The sequence below is a fragment of the Pristiophorus japonicus genome, chromosome 7 (assembly GCF_044704955.1).
Source record: "Pristiophorus japonicus isolate sPriJap1 chromosome 7, sPriJap1.hap1, whole genome shotgun sequence".
In the NCBI taxonomy this organism is placed as follows: domain Eukaryota; kingdom Metazoa; phylum Chordata; class Chondrichthyes; family Pristiophoridae; genus Pristiophorus; species Pristiophorus japonicus.
The window spans coordinates 149,396,370-149,409,604 of NC_091983.1; positions in this window are offsets into that span (position 1 = coordinate 149,396,370).

Sequence of the window (13,235 nt, forward strand, 5' to 3'; positions counted from 1 at the left end):
CGGAGGGGCAGTGGGGGGGGCGGGGGGAGGGTGTGGAAGCTGAACTGAAGGGATGAAAAACCTTACACTATGAGCAGCATCAAAAGAAGGCGGGGCGGGGAGGGGGTTGGTGGCGGGATGTTTTCCGAGCCCCTGTGTCCGGGCGAGGGAACGATTTTGCCGGCCGACCCTCGAACCCGGTGAGGAGATGTTCGGTCAGTGGTGGAGTGGTACTTTGAAAACAACCTAAAATTAAACAATTGCATTAGACATCATTGCCCCAAATGTCCTCTTTTGAATGCCTAGCTTTCCGTTCTAACCAAACCTATTGCACATGCGCAGACCCAATTGTGGTCCATACTAGGGCGTCGACCTTTGGGAGAGAGAGCACGAAGAAGCTTGTCCTACTGTTTTGCGCATCATGCAGAGGTACAATTTAATCATGGGGGCAATACTGACAATGCCATACCTCATGCAAGCCTTCTGCATGACGATGCTGCGAAGGAGACGATTGATTCAATGTCATCGCTTGAGGAATCTCCGAACAAGTAGGATGATGGGCAGGAGGCCTTACCCACGTCGGGTATATCGAAACAGGCATTCATACCTGCACCTGAGTGATGCAGACTATGTGAGAAGGCTGCCTTTCTGCAAAGAAGTTGTAATTGAGATCTGTAAGTTAGTAAAAGCAGACCGACAACCTAGAAGCGTCAGAAGGACTGCTTTGTCAGTTGAAGTGAAGGTTACAGCTGCACTTTCATTCTATGCATCTGGATCATTCCAGGCCACAACTGGGGATGTGTGCGCCATTTCTCAACATGCAACACATATCTGCATTTGGCAGGTGACTGCTGCACTATATACCCGGAGGGATGATTACATAAAGTTCCCCATGACCAGACAGGCAATGCATGAAAGGGCTATGGGTTTCTCCAAGATTGCTGGCTGCCCAAAGGTACAGGGCTGCATTGATTGTATCCACATCACCTTTGGAGGATTCCGAGATGTACAGGAACAGAAAAGGCTTCCACTCCATTAATGTGCAGCTCATGTGTGACGACATGCATTACATCATGTCGGTTGATGCGAGATACCCTGGGAGCACCCATGATGCATTCATCCTACACAAGAGCACTATATCTGCCATGTTTCAGCAGCAGCCAGAAGGGCAGAGCTGGCTGCTGCGAGACAAAGGCTACAGTCTCGCCACCTGGCTCATGACGCCCCTACGAATAACCAGGACGGAAGCTGACCAGGAATACAACATGCCGCACATTGCGATGCACAGCATCATAGAGAGGATCATTGGCATCTTGAAACAGTGTTTCCGATGCCTGGACCATTCTGGAGGCTACTTGCTGTACTCCCCTGAGATTGTTGGTCAGTTCACTGTTGTGTGCTGCATGCTGCATAACTTAGCCATCATGAGGCAGCAGCAGCTGGTAGTAGAAGACCCACCTGAGGTCAGAGTGGCTGATGATGAGGAGGAAGATGCAGATGACGAGGAGGAAGAGGAGGAGGACGAGGAAGCCATGCAACTACCTGAACCCGGAGCACGACGGTGAAGAAGGGCAGGCCCTTTAATGATTGCTTGAGCCTTGCGGCAGCAGTTCATCCGTAAACGCTTTGCTGCCCAAGGCTCAGTGGCAACTATTCCAAATGGACCATGTTTACTGTTTGGATTTGTTCTATAATGTTGTGTTGTGTTAATGGAACAAGTAATGGAAATGATTCAGTTATAATTTAAAATATATTTTATTCAAAAGTTTAACAAACACTTGTTTGTACTTAACTTAACTTTAATAAAAATATTCTTGTATCAAACTTTAAAGTTTTCAATTAAGATCACTTATAAACTTTAAGATCACTTACAAACTTTTAAACTTGAACATTTACATAACTTACAAAAAACTTTTAATTTGAGAGCAGTTACAACAGTAACAACAATAATAATGAGAACAACAGCATCAAAGAAAGGCTGCCCCCATCTCTACCCCACCTTATTCCAAGACCGCCCGCTGCGCTTGGTCTTGGTGACTCCACCCCTGCCCGCAGGCGGTGGCGCAGTGTTTCTCGGGTTGATACCAAGCTTATTTTTTCTAACATCTCGAGTAATGCGCACTTCTTGATGGGGGAGCGGGGGGTGGGGGGGCGGTGAGGGGGCAGGTGGTAGTGGTCTGGGGATTGGGGTGGGAGTGGCAGTTGATTCTGTCAATGGGCGCGAAGTCTGGGCATGATCGCTTATTGCAGCAGCTAACTCCGACATTCCCTCTTTCATCTACCCTGACAGTGTCTCAACTACCTGCAAAATTCCCTCCCTCAAGTTCACTGACAGCATATCAGCTGCCTACGACATTCCCTCCCTCATGTGCCCAGACAGTGTTCCCATTTCTCGTGAGAGTCTTGTACTTCTCCCGACAGTCCCGATAGCACATCACCCACCCCACCGATGGTGTCCAGGAGTGATCGCGTAAGTTCAATGCTCTCCGCACTCATTGCCATCATCTGAACCACATCTGTTAGATCCTCCACCTGTCGAGCTCTCCTACCCCTACTCACCCTGGGTGTGGCTCGCTGCATCCCACTGGCAATTTCTAGCCTTGGACTGTGAGAAACCATGGTATGTCCCAGCAATACTCGTACCAATCAGGAAAAGGCCTGGCACCTCAATGGACAGCACCTGCACCTCCTCCAGAATGAGTACAACAGTGGGGGCTTCATATATCCCTGCCCCCTTCCCCATGCTCTTGGCCTGGATGGTGGGATTGGAAGATGTTCTCCTCTTCAGGCTCGTCCGTGTTTGAATCTTCTTCTGCATCGGCTTCAGCCTCGTCAGGGTTGGCCTCAGGTTCCACAAAATATAACAGAACAGACAAATGGTTAGCAGCAGAGGAGGGGGCAGGGTGAAATGAGTAGATTCACACAGCGCAGGCAGCAGGCTCATTTGAAGGACCACGATGAATGATAGCACATTGCATCAACCAAAGCATAGCTGACGGAGACATCACCATGAACCGAAGCCTGGCTAGCCTGCGCAGTACTTAACATTTAGCAAAGCCAGACTGTGGAATTTTCAGGATTTATCCTCTCCCTCAAATGTGGGCCCAGCTTGTGCAGTGATGGCTGCTTTTCTCCAGGCAGGACCCATCAAAGCAGTGACCCTCTTTTCCAAGGGTGTCAGTGGGTGCAGATTTGCCGGGCCTTATCCTGTTTGAATTCTCTTCCTTTTGTTGTGTGCCACATGTAATGTATGTACATAAGGTCTGCCCACCACCCGAGGGCACTACCGTTGGAGGTCCTAGGGTCATAGGTACACTCGTGCTGGACCCGGTATCTAACCGGAACGTCACCTTGGTATCTTCACTTCTGGAAGCCATTAAAGACTGACCAGGTTACACCTAGTCACTGGCTCACAGTACGGAGTTCAATGTATCATTTCATACACCATAACTGGCGATGAGGCAAAAGTATGGCGAGCACAGCACGATCGATACTGCTGGAATTCTCGAGAGATTCAATGAGGGAGAGGATTGGGGAGATTTCACGGATCGTCTTGACCAGCATTTCGTGGCAAACAATCTAAACAAAGTCAAGAATGCAGAGAAGCGCAGGGCAGTTCTTCTCGCCGTCTGTGGCCCCACAACCTATGCACTCATCAAGAATCTGCTCTCACCCACTCTTCCTGCAGAAAAGGATTACAAAGAACTGTGTGCTCTAGTTCGGGAACACCTTAAACCCATGGAAGGAATCCTCATATCCAGATATCACTTCTATACGTACGTTAGTCCAGAAGGCCAGGACCTAGCGGCATTTGTTGCTGACCTGAGACGTCTTGCAGGGCCTTGCAAAATTGGGCTTCCGTTGGAAGACATGCTGCGTGACTTTTTCGTGATCGGGGTCAACTACGAGGCGATCTTAAGTAAGCTGCTGGCTGTGGAGACGTCGGACCTCAGCAAGATCATGACCATCGCCCAAGCTTGCCTGTTCACGCAGAAAAGCACGAAGTAGATATCGTGACAAAACAGGAATTCCACGGCAAATACTGTGTACAAAATTGTATCGACGGCTGGCAGAGCTGCACATGGCAGGGCCTACTCGACTGCGTCTGCAAGGCCGGGAGCTGCTCAAAGTTCGCCATCGAAGGCCTACTCGACTGCATATGCGAGAACGGGAGCCGCTCAAAGTTCGCCATCGAGGGCCTACTCGACTGCATATGCGAGAACGGGAGCTGCTCAAAGTTCGCCATCGAAGGCCTACTCGACTGCATATGCGAGAACGGGAGCCGCTCAAAGTTCGCCATCGAGGGCCTACTCGACTGCGTATGCGAGAACGGGAGCCGCTCAAAGTTCGCCATTGAGGGCCTACTCGACTGCGTATGCGAGAACGGGAGCTGCTCAAAGCTCGCCATCGAGCGCAAATCCGTGCTCAATGTGTTGGCGTGGCAGGGGCAATCACCAATCCCATCAGTGCCGCTTCAGGCAGTATGTATGCAGAGGGTGTGCGAAGACAGGGCATCTTCAGCGGATGTGTCCACAGCAGAGCAAGCGAGCTGCGACACACCACGTGGATGATGATCAATCCAGTGTGGATCTGGCGATGCAGTCCGAGGCATTTGAGAGCTCCGAGGAGGAAGTGTATAGCGTACGTGCATTTCTAACAAAGAACCAACCGATAATGATGGAGGTAAAATTAAACGGCGTGCCGCTATCCATGGAATTAGACACGGGTGTGAGTCAATCGATAATTATGCCAGAGGACTTTCGAAAAGCTGTGGGAGACCAAGGCAGAGAGACCCAAGCTAAGTCCGATAAATGAAAAGTTGCATACCTACACCAAAGAGCTCATACCAGTGATCGATAGTGCAGCAGGAAGAGTGTCATACGAGGGAACGGTTCATGATCTACCGTTATGAATTATCCGAGGCAACGGCCCATCGTTATTTGGCAGGAGTTGGCTCGAGAAAATAAAATGGAAAGGTACGATCTTAAAGCTTTGTCATCAGCGGATGATGATTTGTGTGCTCAAGTGTTGAGCAAATTTCCCTCACTGTTTGAACCGAGAATTGGCAGCTTCAAGGGAGCCAAGGTGCAGATTCACCTAGGCCCAGATGCCAGGTCCATCCATCACAAAGCCAGGGCGGTCCCGCACATGATGAGAGAAAAGATTGAGCTCGAATTGGACAGGCTGCAATGCGAGGGGGTCATCTCACCGGTCGAATTTAACGAATGGGCCAGTCCCATTGTTCCGGTGTTAAAGAGCGACGGCACGGTCAGGATTTATGGAGACTACAAGGTCACGATCAACTGAGTTTCGAAACAAGATCAGTACCCGCTATTGAAAGCTGATGACCTGTTTGCAACGCTAGCCGGGGGGAAATCGTTCACCAAATTGGATCTAACGTCAGCCTACATGACACAGGTACTAGTTGAATCATCAAAGAAACTTATGTGCATCAAAACGCACAAAGGACTGTTTATTTACAACAGGTGTCCTTTTGGCATTCATTCGGCGGCAGCCATATATCAGAAAAACATGGAGAGCCTATTGAAATCCATCCCCAGGACCGTGGTATTCCAAGACGACATCCTAGTCACAGGTCGTGACACCGCCGAGCACCTGCACAATCTGGAAGAGGTTCTGCGTCATCTGGACAAAGTGGGACTCAGGCTGAAACATTCGAAGTGCGTTTTCATGGCATCAGAGATCGAATTCCTTGGACGAAAGATTGCTGTAGACGGAATCAGGCCTACAGACGCGAAAACAGAGGCCATCAAAAATGCGCCCAGGCCCCAGAATATAACAGAGCTGCGTTCGTTCCTGGGTCTTCTCAACTACTTCAGTAACTTCTTACCCAAATTGAGCACAGTATTAGAGTTTTTGCACAAGCTGCTCAGGAAAGGAGACGACTGGGTGTGGGGTGAACTTTAACAGAGCCTTTGAGAAGGCTAGAAATCTGTTGTGTTTCCACAAGCTACTGGTACTGTATGACCCATGCAAGCGTCTAGTTTTGACCTGTGATGCGTCGTCCTATAGGGTCAGCTGCGTACTCCAGCAAGCCAATGAGTCAGGCAAACTACAACCAGTTGCATAGGCGTCTCGAAGTCTGTCCAAGGCAGAAAGAGCCTACAGCATGGTAGAGAAAGAGGCTTTAGCATATGTTTATGGGGTAAAAAAAATGCACCAGTACCTGTTTGGGCTTCACTTCGAGCTGGAAACCGATCACAAGCCGCTTATGTTGTTATTCTCGGAACACAAAGGTATCAATACCAACGCGTCGTCCCGCATCCAGAGGTGGGCGCTGACATTATCTGCCTATGATTATATCATTCATCATAGACCAGGCACCGACAACTGCGCTGATGCATTGAGCCGGTTACCGTTGCCCACACCGGAGATGGAAACTCCAATGCCCGCAGAGCTACTCATGGTCATGGATGCCTTTGATTGTGAAGGGTCACCTGTCACTGCTCAACAAGTTAAGACCTGGACCAACCCTATCGGTTGTAAAACATTGTGTTCTTAATGGGGACTGGTCGACCAACCCCAAGGAAATGGGTGATGAAACCAAACCGTACAGCCGTCGCAAAGATGAGCTTTCCATCCAATCCGACTGTTTACTGTGGGGTAATCACGTTGTAATGCCCAAGAAAGGCAGGGTGAGCTTTGTACGGGAGTTACATAGTACGCATCCCGGTATTGTCATGATGAAGGCCATCGCCAGGTCCCATGGTTGGTGGCCTGGCATTGACTCGGACTTAGAGTCATGCATGCATCAGTGCAGCACTTGCATGCAGTTAAACAATGCCCCAAAGGAAGCTCTGCTAAGTCTGTGGTCATGGCCATCCAAACCGTGGTCTAGAATCCACATCGACTTTGCGGGCCCCTTCTTCGGTAAAATGTTTTTTGTGGTGGTGAATGCATACTCGAAATGGATAGAATGTGTGATCATGTCATCCAGCACTTCCACTGCCACGATTGAGAACCTGAGAGCCATGTATGCCACACATGGTCTGCCAGACATTGTTGTCAGTGACAACGGACCGTGTTTCATGAGCCTGCAGTTTCAAGAGTTCATGAAACGCAACGACATAAAACACGTGAGGTCAGCCCCATTCAAACCCGTGTCCAATGGTCAAGCTGAGCGGGCAGTTCAAACCATCAAACAGAGCCTGAAATGCATAACTCACGGTTCCTTGCAGACACGCTTGTCACGCATACTGCTCAGTTACAGGACAAGGTCACAATCGCTCACTGGGGTCCCGCCTGCGGAACTATTGATGAAGAGAGCCCTCAAAACCAGGCTCTCTCTAGTACAGCCTGACCCTAACAATCATGTCAAAACCCGATATCAATGCCAGCAGTGGTATCACGACCGCGTCGCAGTGTCACGCGACATATCTGTAAATGACCCAGTGTATGTACTTAACCATGGTCAAGGGCCCAACTGGCTCCCGGGCAATGTTACGGATAAGGAGGGTAACCGGGTGTATATGGTTAAGCTCAAGAATGGGTAGCTATGCAGGAAACACATTGATCAAATCAAGCTAAGACACACTGATGAACCGGAATAGTTGAAAGAAGACACCGTGAGCTTAGACGACCAACCAACTCACGTCCAGCCATCAGAAGAACCCACTGTGGTCAATGCCCAGCCCCAAGTCGTGAGAGACTCGGAAAGCACTGGGATTGTACTGAGACGGTCAACCAGGGAGCGAAGGGCTCCGGACCGTCTGAACTTGTAATATGGACTTGTGCCAAGAACTGGGGGGGAATGATGTAATGTATGTACATAAGGTCTGCCCACCATCAGAGGGCACTACCGTCGGAGGTCCGAGGGTCATAGGTACACTCGTGCTGGGCCTGGTCACTGGCTCACAGTACTGAGTTCATTGTATCATTTCATACATCCTCTGCAAAGATGAAAATATAACTTTTTAGAGAGGGTGTCTTTCTGCTGGATGGGACATATACAGATGGTTACATTTACAATTGCAATTCCAGTGAATAAATGAAAATATTACATTAACTACTTAACCAAGGTCCTGTCACTTTTTGCACTGGCCTCCGGTCCTTCGTACAATAATCTTCTGCAAGTTGGTTCCAGCATTTCATAATTTCTTTTGGTGAAACTTTTATGTGACCTCTGCTGGTGTCTAGCTCGTGCCGTCTGGCCTCAATTACAGTAACCAGTGCCTCCACTTCTTGCTGTAAGAAATTCTTGGTCCTTGAGCCGTGTTGCATCTTGTACTACTGCAGCTCCGATTTTACCAATGAGAATTAAAGTTCTCACACACAACTGGCTCTTTAAAAATTGATGAATGCAGGCTGGGAGCTGAACTGGGCATGCGTGCCCATAGCAGTCATGTCAAAAACGTCCTTTTTTTTTCGCGCATGCGCAGAAGCGGGAGGCATCGTTTTTTTAGCGCAGATATTAGGCTTCACCCCCTGAAGCTAATGGACAGGCTGCATGGCGCTAATTTCAAAAAATAGAATGGGGAAACTTGCTAGTAATTTTTTTTGAGTAGTCGAGGCCAAAAACAACAGTTGGAACTCTTGCAATGCGCCAAAAAACGACATTGAGGAAAATTGAGCCCTAAAGTTTAGAAACGTAGAAACATAGAAAATAGGTGCAGGAGTAGGCCATTCGGCCCTTCGAGCCTGCACCGCCAATCAATGAGTTCATGGCTGAACATACAACTTCAGTACCCCATTCCTGCTTTCTCGCCATACCCCTTGATCCCCCTAGTAGTAAGGACTACATCTAACTCCTTTTTGAATATATTTAGTGAATTGGCCTCAACAACGTTCTGTGGTAGGGAATTCCACAGGTTCACCACTCTCTGGGTGAAGAAGTTTCTCCTCATCTCATTCCTAAATGGCTTATCCCTTATCCTTAGACTGTGACCCCTGGTTCTGGACTTCCCCAACATTGGGAACATTCTTCTTGCATCTAACCTGTCCAAACCCGTCAGAATTTTAAACATTTCTATGAGATCCCCTCTCATTCTTCTGAACTCCAGTGAATACAAGCCCAGTTGATCCAGTCTTTCTTGATATGTCAGTCCCGCCATCCTGGGAATCAGTCTGGTGAACCTTCGCTGCACTCCCTCAATAGCAAGAATGTCCTTCCTCAAGTTAGGAGACTAAAACTGTACACAATACTCAAGGTGTGACCTCACCAATGCCCTGTACAACTGTAGCAACACCTCCCTGCCCCTGTACTCAAATCCCCTCGCTATGAAGGCCAACATGCCATTTGCTTTCTTAAACCCCTGCTGTACCTGCATGCCAACCTTCAATGATTGATGTACCATGACACCCAGGTCTCGTTGCACCTCCCCTTTTCCTAATCTGTCATTATTCAGATAATGGTCTGTGTCTCTGTTTTTAACACCAAAGTGGATAACCTCACATTTATCCACATTATACTTTATCTGCCATGCATTTGCCCACTCACCTAACCTATCCAAGTCACTCTGCAGCCTCATAGCATCCTCCTCGCAGCTCACACTGTCACCCAACTTAGTGTCATCCGCAAATTTGGAGATACTACATTTAATCCCCTTGTCTAAATCATTAATGTACAATATAAACAGCTGGGGAAACAGCGAGGAGATTTAAATAAGCCTAATTTAGATTGAAGCGTCATTGCGATCAAACATAGCTAATTGAACATTCTGGCTCAGAGAGGTCACAGGGATGGATGGTGAAGGAAATGGAAAGATAGCACTGGTGCAGTAGCAGTTGGTCTTTTCAACTTTGGTCTTAAACACATCAAGGAAAACAAATGCCTTTTGTTGCCATCTGTCAAGTTTTTTTAAATTACCACATGGGCTGCGTCCATTCAAGAAGACGGCTCACCACCACCTTCTCAAAGGCCATTAGGAATGGGCGATAAATGCTGGCCATGCCAGCGACGCCCACATCCAAGGATCGAATTTTTAAAAAGTGGGCTGTCTGGAAATTTCCAGAATGTAAGACGGATACTAAAATTTCAGTTTTAAAATAAATACCTGCTTTTTACACAGTGTCTTATAATATGAAGGCAGGAGAGAACCAGCAGTACTTTATTTATAAAACGTACAAACAATATAGATACCACTCAAGAGCAGTTGAATGGTAGAAGAAAGCACCCACAGGTTAATTGTCTGTGTTTAGCCGTGCTGTAAGTTTTAAAAGCCCAGCCAATTTAAAGGCTTTGTTAAAGGTCACTAATGAGGAATGCAAAACATTCTGGAGCCGCAGAGGAAAATTGAGGGATAAGTATTTAACTCCAGGTCAGAGCTAGTGTTGGTGAGGAAAAAAAAGACAAACATTTGTGATCAGAGAATAATAGTAAGGGCAGTGAATACAGGAGTTTTCTGACTGAGCCCATGGGTGCAACGGCCATTTCCAGGCTTAGCAAGGTGGAAGAGAAGTTGAGGGTATCCAGAAATACAGAGGACATTGGAGGTTCACAAGCTGCAGCAAATACTGACGACGGCATCAGGTCTACCATATAGAGTCAACTGCTTGCAGGGGCAGTTAACTATCCATGCTGCACCACCAGTGGTAGTGAAGGTTACCACTGCTCTCAACATTAATAATACAGGGGCCTGGAAGGCCCCCACGAGGGACATCTCAGGAGTCAATTGCTTTGCTATGTGGTGCTCCATAAAGACATAAGCTCTAAATAACTATGCATCTTGCTGCACACATCTCAGAGGAGCTAACAGCAGACCAGTCAAGACAGGCAAGAAGACAGATCTCAATGGTAGGTTTTCCTAGTGAACGCTGCAATTAAGCACAATTATTTTCTTTTGGACATATTTATGTAAAACTAGCCGTTTTACATTTTTATTTCGCTTTTGCGGTGTATTGCCACACGTTTTCTTTATGGCTACTGATATTTTATATTCTGAAAAATGAAAGAATGACAGACTGCAAGATATAATGTACTCATTTTCTTAAGTTGTGCAGTGCTAATGATGTAGTTAATACTCAAAACTTCTTCCAGTAAGATAACAGGAAAAATAGTTAGACAGGAAATTAGAAGTTTATAACAGATAAAAGTGGAAGTGAAGTTGAAAGAGATAAAATATTTGAAATATGAAATGAATATTTTCTAGAATATTCAAAACTAGCAATTTCCCTGGGCCCGAAAGCTGAATGACACCCGAGAGGAATTTTGTATGGTATCCATCGGCGAGGTTCCACGGCGAGGTAAAAGTAATGCCTATGGCCTCAAGTTTCAAATCCCCGCTAGAATGGCGCATATCGGAGAGGCCTGCCTAATTTGTCTCCGGGCGACGACCCTAACCCAGGCCAAAGGGATATCACCCCAATCCCCAGCCGAGTGGCCTGACACATCTTACCTCGTCATTAGTGGGGCCCGCCCGAAGAATCAGCGGTGGTGGCAGGCCCGGCATTGGCCGTGTGCGGGCCCTGCCCGAAGTCCTCAGCGGAGCCCGGCTTCGCCCTGTTCAGCTTCCCCCCATTCAGCTTCTTCTCCCCCCCCCCCACCATTCATCTTCTCCTTCCCCGTTCATCTTCTCCACCCTCTCTCTTTCCCCCCTCAATTTCCCTCTTCTCCTTCCTCTTCTCTTCCCCCCTCTCTTTACCCCCTCTCTTTACCCCCCTTCTCCCCTCTTTCCCCCCTCTCTTTTCCCCTCTTTCTCCCCCTCTTTCCCCCCTCTCTTTCCCCCCCTCTCTTCCCCCTCTCTCTTTTCCCCCCTCTCTCTTCCCCCCCTCTCTTTCCCCCCTCTCTCTTCACCTCCTCCTCCCTTCCCCCTCGCTGTCAGAAACACAGAGAGACACTGACAGAGACACTGACAGAGACGCAGAGAGAGACACTGGGGGGGGGTGGTGGTGGTGCGGGGGGAGGCTGTCCCAGCACAGCTGTTGGAGGGCTCCTGGTGCTGCAGTAGGTGAGTAGAAATAATTTTTTATTGATTGATTGATTTGTTTTATTTATTTATTTTTTTTTGATTGATTTATTGGTTGATTTATTGCTTTATTTATCATTTATTATTGATGATGGCTCTTTATTTGTAAAAGTGAAGTGTTTAATGTTTGTAAACTTCCCCCCAACCCCCCATCTCTCGTTCCCTATGCCTGATTTCGAAGTGTAGGCAAGGTTTTTCTGAGCGTACAAAAATCTACACTTACTCCATTCTAAGTTCGTTTGGAGTAAGTTTTCGCTGCTTAAACTTGCAAAACAGGCGTAAGTGACTGGACATGCCCCCTTTTGAAAAATCTGTTCACGAAGGAGGACACGAACAACCTTCCGGTTATAAAAGGGGTCGGGGGGTCTAGTAAGGAGGAGGAACTGAGGGAAATCCTTATTAGCCGGGAAATTGTGTTGGGGAAATTGATGGGATTGAAGGCCGATAAATCCCCAGGGCCTGATGGACTGCATCCCAGAGTACTTAAGGAGGTGGCCTTGGAAATAGTGGATGCGTTGACAGTCATTTTCCAACATTCCATTGACTCTGGATCAGTTCCTATGGAGTGGAGGGTAGCCAATGTAACCCCACTTTTTAAAAAAGGAGGGAGAGAGAAAACAGGGAATTATAGACCGGTCAGCCTGACATCGGTAGTGGGTAAAATGATGGAATCAATTATTAAGGATGTCATAGCAGTGCATTTGGAAAGAGGTGACATGATAGGTCCAAGTCAGCATGGATTTGTGAAAGGGAAATCATGCTTGACAAATCTTCTGGAATTTTTTGAGGATGTTTCCAGTAGAGTGGATAAGGGAGAACCAGTTGATGTGGTATATTTGGACTTTCAGAAGGCGTTCGACAAGGTCCCACACAAGAGATTGATGTGCAAAGTTAGAGCACATGGGATTGGGGGTAGTGTACTGACATGGATTGAGAACTGGTTGTCAGACAGGAAGCAAAGAGTAGGAGTAAATGGGTACTTTTCAGAATGGCAGGCAGTGACTAGTGGGGTACCGCAAGGTTCTGTGCTGGGGCCCCAGCTGTTTACACTGTACATTAATGATTTAGATGAGGGGATTAAATGTAGTATCTCCAAATTTGCGGATGACACTAAGTTGGGTGGCAGTGTGAGCTGCGAGGAGGATGCTGTGAGGCTGCAGAGCGACTTGGATAGGTTAGGTGAGTGGGCAAATGCATGGCAGATGAAGTATAATGTGGATAAATGTGAGGTTATCCACTTTGGTGGTAAAAACAGAGAGACAGACTATTATCTGAATGGTGACAGATTAGGAAAAGGGGAGGTGCAAAGAGACCTGGGTGTCATGGTACATC